The 12,052-nt window shown below is 41.8% G+C and overlaps 1 protein-coding gene across 7 annotated transcripts in view; it reads left to right on the forward strand.

The window, feature by feature from the left end:
- The window catches only part of Atxn1 (ataxin 1), a 414,394-nt gene that overhangs the window by 218,898 nt on the left and 183,444 nt on the right, over positions 1–12,052 (forward strand). For all 7 annotated transcript variants that reach the window (XM_070024519.1, XM_070024520.1, XM_070024521.1 and 4 more), the window contains one exon: positions 5,929–5,992. The gene's annotated coding sequence lies outside the window, so the exon portion shown is untranslated. The remainder of the gene's footprint in view (positions 1–5,928; positions 5,993–12,052) is intronic.

Below are 12,052 nucleotides of genomic sequence, written 5' to 3' on the forward strand. Positions count from 1 at the left end.
AGAAAACCTTTTTAAAAATGTTTTCCTCAGTCAGTAGTAGCATACTATTCCCTTGTGGGTTATTTGTGGGTTATCTCTGTGTGTACATGTATGTGCACGCACATGTGTGCATGCACACTGCACACACACACCCGTCGGCTTATGGGTGTTTAATTGGAGACATGAGTCTCACAGCTGTTCCTGCCCTGATTATATTTGAATGGCAGTCCTCAGATCTCAATCTCCAGAGTAGCTAGGATTATAGGTATGAGCTACTAGCACCTAGCTGCAATATTCCTTTTGTTTTATATATTTCCATTTCCCAAGAATAGCTCTCTACTAAATTTTACTGTATGTATTTATAGTCATCTATACGTCTTGGAGTTTATAGTCATCTACAAGTTTTGGAATTCAGATAATGTCCTGCAAAATGCCAGGGACTTCTCCAACTTGAGGTCATTCATGGCTTCAGTAAGCAAGCCTTCCTACTTATGGTCCCAGGGAAACCATTCTTTTCTGTTTGTAGAGATGGCAGTGACTGAGCTAGGATTTAGGACTGTACAGATAAGTGATATAAAACATATGCTATCATAACTGGGTCTCAATTCAGGGAGAGCTGAGAACCCAGAAAAGTGTACCATGGAATATGAAAAGGTACTCCTCATAGAGATCTGTAGATCCTGTAATAGAAAGTCTGAAGACTTTCTACTTTAAGTCAGTAGACTGACTTAAATCTCACCTTGACTTTTTTTCATTGAATTGAACTGTGCAGCTCTTGGTGGACTGCGAAACACAGATAATATTTGGTCTGAGGGAAAAAGTGAAGTTACATGACATAAAATCTAGCCGTTATATAATCTGTGGCCTCCACAAGGCCAGTGCGCATGTTCCATTATCATTCTGGCTCCGTCTTTGGTTCTGAGATGTTAGCATTGCGTTTAGGTCAGAGGAGAGTGTTCAATCCGCCACGCTTTGATAACTAAAGTAAAATGCTGATGGAGATCATTTCAGATCGTCTCTCTGCTGTTGATTGCATGCTTGTGGTTCATAATCAGAATGAGGCAAAGTAATTGTTAGAATGACTTGCCAAGGATACATTTTGTGTCGCTGCAACTGTCAGCACTTTAGGTCCACTGTTCTGCCTGAGAGTGCTTGCCTGGCATCCACTGGGCAGCTAACACACAACTCTTCCTTAGCTACCGTGGCTAACTTTTTTTCTAGCATCTACCCCCCCAAAAAAAAATTACCTGCAAAAGAAGGGACTATTTAGTGAAAGCAAGCCCTTACATTTGTGTGTGTGTGTGTGTGTGTGTGTGTGTGTGTGTGTGTGTGTGTGTGTTATTGAATATTAAAGTATAGAGACTTGGATATAAACATCCATATGTGTGTTGCTACAAAGCTCCTTTCTTTGGCCAGGAAACCTTGACAGTCTTAGCTTTGTCGCTTACTGGTTATATAACCAGGCTGATTCCTTTTATTAAGCCTTGTTTTCCTCATCTCTGTATCTGTGGGGCTAAGAGAACCTGTTTTCCAGAGCTTTTATTAGAATTAGAAATGACAGGTTAAAAAAAATGGTCAGCAGAAATCACCCACTCTGTTAAAGGCAGTAGCTAATATTAAAGGATGCTTTCTCAGGATGATCTAATACAATGGTATGTTAGATTTCCATCACTGGAATACCTGAGAGAATGAACTCATAAAGAGAAAAGGGTCATTCTGACTCACAGTTTGGGAGGTTCCAACCCTATCCTATGATCACTCAGTCCCATTTCTTTCTGAGTCTGGGGCCAAGTAGCCGATGGCAAAGCGGAACTGCTCACCCCATGATCTGGGATCAAAGAAGGAGGGGCTGGGGTTCCACCATGCCCTCAAGGACTTCTCACTAAACCCTACCATTTGTGTACTTTTCTTTTGGCTTGAACTCGGAGGCTGATGCTTACTAGTCAGGTGCTCTCCCAACGGAGCCACACCTCCAATTCTAGACCCCACCTTTTACAAGTTGTACCACTTCCAAGAGCACCACCCTGGTGTCTAAGTCTCTAGTACATGAGCCTTTAAAGGCCAACTATAGCCTCAAAGCCTTCTGTGACAATGGAAATGTATTATCAACCAGTTTCCCTTGCTAAGTCATACTAGCAGAGACATATAGCTGGATGCAGATGTTAGCATATGAACCTTGTCTGCTGGAGAGGATGTGTGATGAATCATCTTGTGTATACCTTCAAAAGATACAAAGGGCCCTTTGAAGGCAAATTTAAGGATGCGTGTAATTTAACTTTGAATGCCTGAAAGGGGAACTACACGATATACCACTCATCCTGAACATCTGCTGCTTGCTTGTGGGGAAATCAGTGTCTAACAGAGAATCAGACAACACAAGTTTCTGGTTAGCACTACACACATCTCACCAGCACCTAAATTGTAGTATCCAAAAAGATGTTTGTAAAATGTAGCTCGGTTCATAACAAATTTAAGGTCTGTGGTTATCTCCAAGTGTTGATGCTTTTATACATGATCAAAATAGAACAGTAGAACATCTCCACTGAGATGTCCCCCACCATAAATTGTGCCCTCTAAAAGTCTCATCAGCTGGAGCAGGAATAGAATATTTAGGAGAAGGTGGCTGAAGGGAGCATTCCAAGGCTTTGCCATTTCTTTAGGTTTTCACAAATCCAGCTCTGGTCTCTACTTGGTTTCTCCACCTGTGTTTCTCCAGGATTTTTTTTTTGGGGGGGGGTCCGGTCGTGGGGCCTGAACTCTGGGCCTGGGCACTGTCCCTCAGCTCTTCAGCTCAAGGCTAGCGCTCTACCACTTGAGCCACAGCGCCACTTCCGGCTTTTTTCTTTTTGCTAATGTGGTGCTGAGGAATGGAACCCAGGGCCTCAGGCATGCCAGGCAAGCACTCTACCACTGAGCCACCTTCCCAGCCCTCTCCAGGATTTCTTAATAGGTTTCTTGTTTGGCATTTGTCTCTGCTACCTCAATGTGTCCTGTCTTTCCCTGCTGTTCCCTGCTAGCCTTCCACCTCTTGCCTGCTGGCAACTCTGAAAAGTTTCAACTCTGAAAAGTTGAGCTTCATTCATAGCTAGAGGAAAAATGATCTCCACAGCCTGTTTTGATGATTATGGATCTAGACAGGCTTGCCCAGCTTACTCTAAAGCGGCATCTTTCCAATCATTGTTAGAAGTGTGAACGCAATTTTTTTCGATGGAAAGAAAAGACATGTCATATGACTCATACAACCCAAACCTATCATTCTCCCTGAGAAGAAGACTAGACATTGCACAAACATTCCCTCTTTTCATACCTTCTTGGTGGTCTTGATATTCTTAGGATTCCAACCTCAAATAATGCAACTTAATTCCTAGGGCTTCTTGGGACTCTGTAATATTCAGTGTGTCTCTCTGCATATCATTAATTCCACCATGATAGCACTGAACACAAGGATATCTGTTTAACTTCAGACTTACAATTTCTTCCTTTGAAATAGGCATCCCTAGCTATTGTGATTTCTAATCTTTAAAATTTTGTCCCCTTCCAACATAGTAGATGTGATTTTATTCCCTGGTATATATGTTCGTTTGTATTCTTCTAAGCCTACACCCACTCATACCCAAACAATTTTTTTGTTGTTAAGGCTTATTATATTTATGCAATCTGCCTTTTTCCATCTTGAAGAAAATGTAGACGAGAAAGAACACACATGCTACCACAATGTGTAGCCGTTGCTCATAAATATGGATACTTTGGAAGATTCTGTAAATTCAACAAATAAATATTTATTGGTTTATTCTTCCAATGCAATACTCTGACAGTGCTTAAAAATTATGATTTGGATACATTTATTAATGTTCAAAGATGTTCTAATAAATCATAAAAAATATCAGGCAGTAAAATAATATGACTTCTTTGCTAGTGTGTTATAAATGCATTGTATACATATGTATAAGTTCCTTTCTGTAAGCATGTGTTTAATATACTGTCTATCGTTGGGTGTAGGAGAGAGCCAGAAGCCATATATATGAAAATGTGGAAAACAAGACATAAGCTGACTCCTGTGACTGGGATTTTTTGCATCCATATTATCTAATTGTTCTATATTAACCAGTTTTGTTCTGTTGCTATTTGTCTCATCTAATTTGGGGATGGAATGGGGGTAAAGTGATGAGAGTGCAGGTCCTCACATCCAAGTGAATTATCAAATGATATAAATCTCTCCTCGCATCTCTCTTCTATTGTTACAGATATGCAAATGCATTGGGTCAAATGGTAATAGAGGTATTTCTTTTTATTAAGTCTCTTCCACCTGCCAAACAGTACAGTGAGAACTTGAGAAGATATAGGCAGCAGGTATTATTATTGCCATTATGCAAATGAGGAAAGAGCTCTGGGCGTTCCCATGGCTGGAAGGGCACGGCTAGGAGGTGACAGAGCCGAGAGGCAGACTGGTATCTGACTTTCAACTCCATGTTTCCTGGTCTTTATCATTTTTCCTGTAGACATCTTATCTGTCATTAGAATAACAAACAAGTCTGTGTGTCAGTGTGTCTGTGTGTGTGCTATATAAGGTTGCTTTTTTAAAAATGTCATAATGTACCATCTTTCACTGCTGGTATTGTTTCTAGCCACCTTTTCAATTAGACCAGGTCATTTTTTTTGTAGTCACAACATGTTAAGAGGCCTCCCCAATTCTAGGACAGTTTGACAAGATAATGGGTGTCACCTGAACCTGTGTTGAGTTTTCTCTGAGACTTTAAGAGGTACCTTTCAGATTCTGAGACAGAGTCTAGTATGCGGCATCCAGCCAGCTAGTGGACGTGTCAACAAGGAAACTCTCCTCCTGGCCCCAGTGCCCAGGCCATCCTGCTCTTAGGCCAGGGGCAGGAAAGCAGCAGACTTCTGCCAGCTTTGAGAATGAGTCCCAGAGGCTCTGAGAGCATGTGAACCTTGCCAAGGGTACCTCAGCAATTCCAAGAACTTTGTTTCACAGCCCCCTCCTAGTTCTGTAAGGACTAGTCTGCAGACATTTTTAAAAGTTGCATCTTGAACTGAATTGCTTCTGTGGTGTAGATGAAAGTCTTTTGCTGTCACTCCCTTATCTGCTTCCAGACTTTCTCTGTCCAACTCTCACACCATATCAGTTCCCATCCTGGTTTGGCAGGCGTCAAACACCATAGCTTCCTCAAGGGATTGCTCAGTTGGCTTGATAGATGGCCTCCAGCACCTCTCAGCCAAATCCATGTTTCCCTATCAACCTAATCACAGATGGCTGTGGGTAATAGACTTGAAGGTATGCCATTGTTTGGAAAGGACCAAGTATGATAAATGGAGTCTTGTGAGTATTTATTGAGGTATCTTTCATCAGCCCCATGGAGGGTATGCTGTACAGGACATTTTGCTTATTTACTTATTTTTGTCTATACCAATGCTTGAACTCAGGATCTCACACTTGCTGGGTTTGCTTAGCTAGCAATGTGATGCCTCCAGACCAGCATTTTCCTAGGTAACTGGAATCTCTTGAATCTTTGTGCTTGGGTTGGCTTTGAACTAATATCTAATGTTCTCATTCTTCTGAGTAGCTAGGATTGCAGGTATGAGCCACAGCACATGTCTTTGGACAGGATATTTTAAAAGACAGGATATTTTAAAAAACTATGTACCATAATATATGCTCCTTGTCAGAAGAATCATCCAGCTCATCACAAAATTATCCATGGTTCTGATTATTTTTTTGCATATTGATTATTTAAAGCTTTGTGTTTAAATTCATGTAGTTAACCAAACAGCTCTTCAGCCATTGTTAATCAAATGTGTATCATGAATCTAGTAAGTGCCAAAGTAGGTGCTGAAATTCCCGACAATTGCTAGGCCTGCTTACCTGTGCTGACTCAACAAATGGACTTTATATTGTCTTCTTAATTTTTTTTTCCTTTTTTTTCTCTTTTTCAGTTTTCCAAAGAAATTAGACCAAAATTTTCTCAGTGACAAGACACAAACCTGCTGTGTTCAGAGGGTGAGTGATCCATCCATCATGTTTTACCCACATCAAAATGTTATCCAACTGATTCACTGGGGTTTCATGCCTGTAATCCTAGCTACTCAGGAGCCTGAGATCAGGAGGATCACAATTCAAGGCCAGCTCTGGGCATACATGTGAAACTCCTTCTCAACCCATAGCTGGGTATGGTGATGCACACCTGTCATTCTGTGCTATGTGAGAGACTGTGATGAGGAGAATCACAGTGGTTCTAGGTCAGCCTTGGGTGGAAAAGTCTTCGAGACTCTCATCTCCAGAGGGAAGCTGGGTGTGAGGCATGGGCCTGGCATGCAAGCAAGGATGGAAAGCCTAAAGTCAGTGGATCTTGGCCCAGGCTCATATCTTGATGAAAGTGAGATCGTATCTCAAAAAACAATAAGCCAAAAACAGAGCTGGGTTATGGCTCAAGTGATAGAGCACCAGTGGTCCTGAGTTCAAACCCCAGTTCCATCCCATTCCAAATTTTTTTTACCCAATGTTGTGAGACTCCAAGAAAAAACAAGAATCTGAGCCAGGCACCCACCAGTGGCTCACACCTGTAATCCTAGCTACTAAGGAGTCTGAGATCTGAGGATCGTGGTCCAAAGTCAGCGCTGGTGGAAAAGTTCATGAGACTCTTATCACCACTAAACTACTCAGAAAAAGCCAAAAGTAAGTGCTATGGCTCAAGTGGTAGCGCTCTAACCTTGAGTACAATGAGGCTCAAGCATCCAGGCCCCGAGTTCAAGCCCTAGGACCAATGTGTGTGTGTGTGTGTGTGTGTGTGTGTGTGTGTGTGTGTGTGTGTATGTGTTTGTGTGTGTGTGTGTAGTCATGTGTAAACATATATATATATATATATATATATATATATGTATTATATGGTAATATGCAGGCTCCAGAAACTTTTCTCATGAGGGTTTCCTATTTGACAGCTTTTATCATTGAAGCTCTTGAGAGGATGGCTTTCCTCATAGGTTCTTCTGTTGTTTCTTTAGTTACTTGGTTTTGTCTTTTTGTGTATTGAGACAAGATCTCATGAGGTAGGCCAGAATGGTCTCAAATTCAAAAATCCTCCTTTCTCAGCCTCCCAAAATGCTGGAATTACAGGTCTGCACCACCATGCCCAGTTTTTCCAGCATTTCTTTGGGCAGTTCCCACATTTTGCATCTTAGGAGTTCTCACCATTGTTGCTCATGCCTCATTCTTATCTGGCTTGCATAGAAGATGAGAGAGGTTTCTTTCCTCCAGTGGTTAGTGTACAGAGATGTGGCCGTGCAAAAGGAGAAACCATCTGATTTGTTCACATGGCTGTATTGAGAATAATGGGATATGAAAAGTAAACAGGATCTTCAGGCTTGTCAGGCAAATGCCCTATGCAGATGAGGCAGCTGAGGTCCAGAGGACTTCAAGTCCCTTCTCTGTGGAGTCATGAACAGGACTATAAGAGGGATATTTGGCACTGGGCTTCATGGTTTTCATCCTGCACAAAACTAAGTTTTGACTCCATAGCTACTCTCCAAGGGCTTCCATTCACATAGTTAATTTAACTTGATTTGAGTACTACTAATCTAATGGTTATGCTTCATTCCCATCAGACAAATGTTAGGAGTGATGCTGTTTGACGGTTTGATTCCTTGCAATCATATTTAGAAAGTAGGATGAGGGGTTAGCAGACAGATAGGCATGTATCGACCCTGCAAGGAAGGGAATTTAGAGCATGGTGATTTCCTAAGGGATCTGAATGTATCTGATATTTCTCTCTCTATATTCCCAGCTGAGAGAAAAGAACTTCCTCTGTTCCCTTTCCAAACCACTACATTTCAGTCCCACGTGGTGATGTGCTGATGATGGGTGGTGCAGCTGGTTTGCAGCTAGAAGCCATGGTACACCTGCAGGTGTGTGCTCACCAGCTGCAGGTCTGCACGCCCAGCCAGGGATGTCCACCACCTGCAGGGAGTAATGGCTAACCAGGTTCTTGTGACGCAGTACAACTGTGGGCTGCAATTATCAAGACTTTCAGATAAAACATTGCTTCACTAAGAAAAGAAAGTTTTAGGCCAGAAAAAGTGGAGAGAACTTCATTTGCATAATAACCAGCAAAAACTTGGGTGTTCGAGTGGTAGAGCACCAGCTGAGTAAACGAGTTGAGTAAATGTGAGGCCCTGAGTTCAAACTCCAGTAACTGGCAGAGAGAGCAAGAGAGAGAGAGAGAGAGAGAGAGAGAGAGAGAGAGAGAGAGAGAGAGAGAGAGAGAGAGAGAGAGAGAGAGAGAGAGAGAGAGAGGGAGAGAGGGAGGGAGGGAGGGAGGGAGGGAGGGAGGGAGGGAGAGGGAGAGAGAGAGAGAGAAAGAGAAGAGAGAGAGAGAGAGAGAGAGAGGAAAAAGAAAAATGTTTTGGGTTTTATAAAGAGTACAGTGATATGATTGATCAGATGGAGATAAGCATAAGAACATGATTCTCCATCAGAATCGGGAAAGGTAGACTATCCTGTAGTTGTTTGATGGAGTTCTATGCTCAGTCTGGCTCAGAATCTTGCACAATTAGGTTGGTGAGCAAGGGACACTTGGCAAATTTTTTTGGCTCACCTAAGGATTGGTCTAAAGGTGGTTGGAAGAGCCTGAGGCTGTTATTTGATCATGTATCATCTTACCTTGTTAACAAATGGAAGCTTCACTTCTGGATTAACTGAAGTCATTATTGGAGAACTTGATAGGTCCCTTTATCCACCTATGGATATTCTGGCATCTACTTTGTGCCAAAAGGATCATCTGTTTATCACTTGAATAGTGATCTCTCCTGCCCACATATACATTCATTACATGTGTATGGTCTGCTTTCCATCATGATGAGAAAATACTTGAGATAAATAACTTACAAAGAGAAAAGGTTCATTTTGACTGATGGTTACAGAAGTTTCAGTCCCTGGTCAGTAGCCCTTTTTGCTTGGGCTTGTGGCCAGGCAGAACATTTTATAGGGGAACCTATGATAGGCCCAGCTATTTATTTCATGGTGGCTCTTAAGCCAAGGATGACAGGAAGGTGTTGGGAACCCAGAAGTCCCTCCAAAGGCTTATACCATCAGTCTCCTAATTTCCTACTAGGTGTCACCTATTAAAGAAAGATTCCCCATCTCTCAATAGCACCAAGTCCTGAGGAGCACACCTTTAACATCAAGGAGTGCATGTTGCTGATTCAATCATAGCAAAGTATGAACTTGGGTTTTTTTTTCCTAGAGTATGACATAATATTATGTGGGACATGGAGATCTGCTCTCCAGGGAATCCAAAGTTCTGTCTACATAGAGAATCAAGAAATTAACCCAGCTACTTGGGAGGTGGCAGCAGGAAGATCATGTCCAGGCAAAAAGTAGCAATGAGATCCTATCTAAAAACCAAAATGAAAACAGCAGGTTTGGTGGCTTAGCTCAAGTGATAGAGCACTTGCATAGCAATACTGGAGGCCTAGGGTACCATCCTCAGTAGACTAAAAGTAAGGGGCAACTAAGAGCCCTAGGAAAAATGAGTAATGCCAGACTCTACCTACACTATGCTATTCTTTGGGTAAAGAATGCAATGGTAGGGAGGGGTGAAGCAAGAAATGGTAAAGGGATGAAAGGTAGATTGGGAAGGACTACCTGAACTCACATAGATTATTGTGCCTGGCTATGATGTTCACCGTCAGAAGACATCAAATTATTATACAAACCCAGGCACTAGTAGCTCATGCCTGTAATCCTAGTACTCAGGAGCCTGAAATCTGAAGATCATAGTCCAAAGCTATTTATGGTAAAAATAAATAAATAAATAATAAATAAATCAGATTCTATTTAACCAGCCAAAAAAGACTAGATTGGAGGCATGTCTCAAGTGGTAGAACACCAGCCATGTGCAAAATATTGGATCAAAAGCATGAGCCCTTAAAGTTCAAACTTTAATACTGGCACACATACAAATTATTATGCAAAATGTTATGATCCATTTTTAAACAAATGAGGAGAACCTAAATTGAAACCATGAGGGTTTTTGTAAATTTTATTTTAAAGATGCTGTACAGAGGGGTAACAGTTACATGAGTAAGGTAATGAGTACTTTTCTTGTCAAACATTGTTACCACCTCCTATCCCTTCCCTCCCTTCTCCCCTTCCCCCTTCCCTCCTATCTAAGTTGTAAAGTTTATTTCCAACATAGTGTTTTGTGAGTATCATTGTTGCAATGGGTCATCCTGTGTCCTTGTTTCAGCATTTTGTTATTCCCCTTCCCTTCCTCAAATTAAATAAATGTATATACAAGATGCAGTGTACCAAAATCAAATACAGTGACAACTGGGGATATACCATAGGGGGTACCAATATACAAAAGAAACAAAAAAAATCACATAGGTTTTATTGGTCTCCAATTGAAGCTCAGAGGCTGGGATGTAGCTCAAGTGATAGAGTTCCTGCATAGAATGCATGAGGCCCTAGGTTCCATCCCCAGCATGAAAGGGGGAAGAAAAACAAAAGAAAGAGAGAAACAGCCAAAAGAAAGCTCAGAGGCTTGTCCTCACATGTCCATACACCTTGTAAAACTGGAGCCACTGGGCTCTGCTTCTCTGTGTGCAGTGGGGCTGGGTCCTGGAATCAATGCTGCTCTTGTTTCCAAGTTTAGACAAGCACTCACCATCCATGATATCCCTTTAAGAGAAATCCAGCAAAATGTTCTTGCCAGTACTGCAATTTTATTTGCTAATGGCCAAGTGGCAATGGCATGTACTGGTTCCATAGCAACATGTCTGTGCAGCCAGAAAAATATAATACCTGGGACAGCCAGTGTATACTGGGCAGGGCAAACACAGCCTTGATAGCCCCTTTTCCTTATCCAGCGTCTCCTCTGCTTTTCCCCTCCTGGGTCCTGCGATAGTGCAGGGAATGTACACTTTGTCATCCTGCTATCTATCCCTGCTATTAACATTGTGTCCGTCCCTGTCCAACTTGGAACATGATGAGGGAGAAGGGGATGCTGGTGTACCATTTTGCAGGCTCCAGAGGTGCCAGAAGGGCTGAGGACCTCCTGCCTTAGCAATAGAGAGTCTGTACTGCCTTTTTTAAATACTCTGCGTGCTAATGGAGCACCTCCCTTGTAATAGCATGGCAGGGGAACAGAATTTCCTGTACGTGACAGTCAGCTGCTCCTGGCTAGAAAGTCGGCAGGGAGAAGAAATGGTATGAGACCTAGGGAAGCAGAGTGTAGGCCAGGGTAGCCAAGCCTGACAGGCTACACTGAGAAATACAGTACCCGTGTATTTCTGCCTTCCATGAGATCCTACCAGAAACTCAGCCTTATCAACTATGGTTTCTCCAAGTCCCTGTACATGTGTCCGATACTTCCCACCTAGTTAATCTGTCATAGAGTCATTGTAAGCACTCTTATTTTACCCGGGGCTACTTCTTTCTGAACCCTAGAAGTGCTTTTGAAAATCTGACATTATCTTGTTCATCTTTTTCTTAAAAAAAAAATCCCTAATTCCCAGAACTAAGCCATGTGGATAGGAACCATACCATATTTGTTCATGACAATGTCATATTCTCTTTCTATCTCCCAAGGAAGTTGTGACACAAGTATGTAAACATGTTGAAATATATTTTACAAGTATGAAGTATTTTTCACAAGTGTGAAATATATTGAAATATATCCTTAAATTTTTCAAAGATAAATTAGATACGTTTTTTTGTTCTAATATGTTTTAATTTGTGTGTGTGTGTGTGTGTGTGCGTGTGCGTATGTGTGTGCATGTGCACACGTGCCAGTAGTGACATCTGAATGTGCACGTGTGCTGCTCTCACTTGGCTTTTTTGCTCAAGGCTGACATTCTATCTCCACTTCTGGATGATTAATTTGAACTTTGAATTTAATTTGGCTTTGAACATCTATCCTCAGATCTCAGCCTCCCGAATAGCTAGAATCACAAGCATGGACTACCCGCACCCAGCCTGGAAACTTTTCTTTTTGTTTTTCTCCTTGCTATAGAGTTGCAAGGTATGAATATTTTTCTTCTGGGACTGTTGACCATGAAATAT

This window comes from Dipodomys merriami, unplaced genomic scaffold, assembly GCF_024711535.1.
Source record: "Dipodomys merriami isolate MVZ:Mamm:240054 unplaced genomic scaffold, mDipMer1.0.p SCAF_16, whole genome shotgun sequence".
Taxonomy (NCBI): Eukaryota; Metazoa; Chordata; class Mammalia; order Rodentia; family Heteromyidae; genus Dipodomys; species Dipodomys merriami.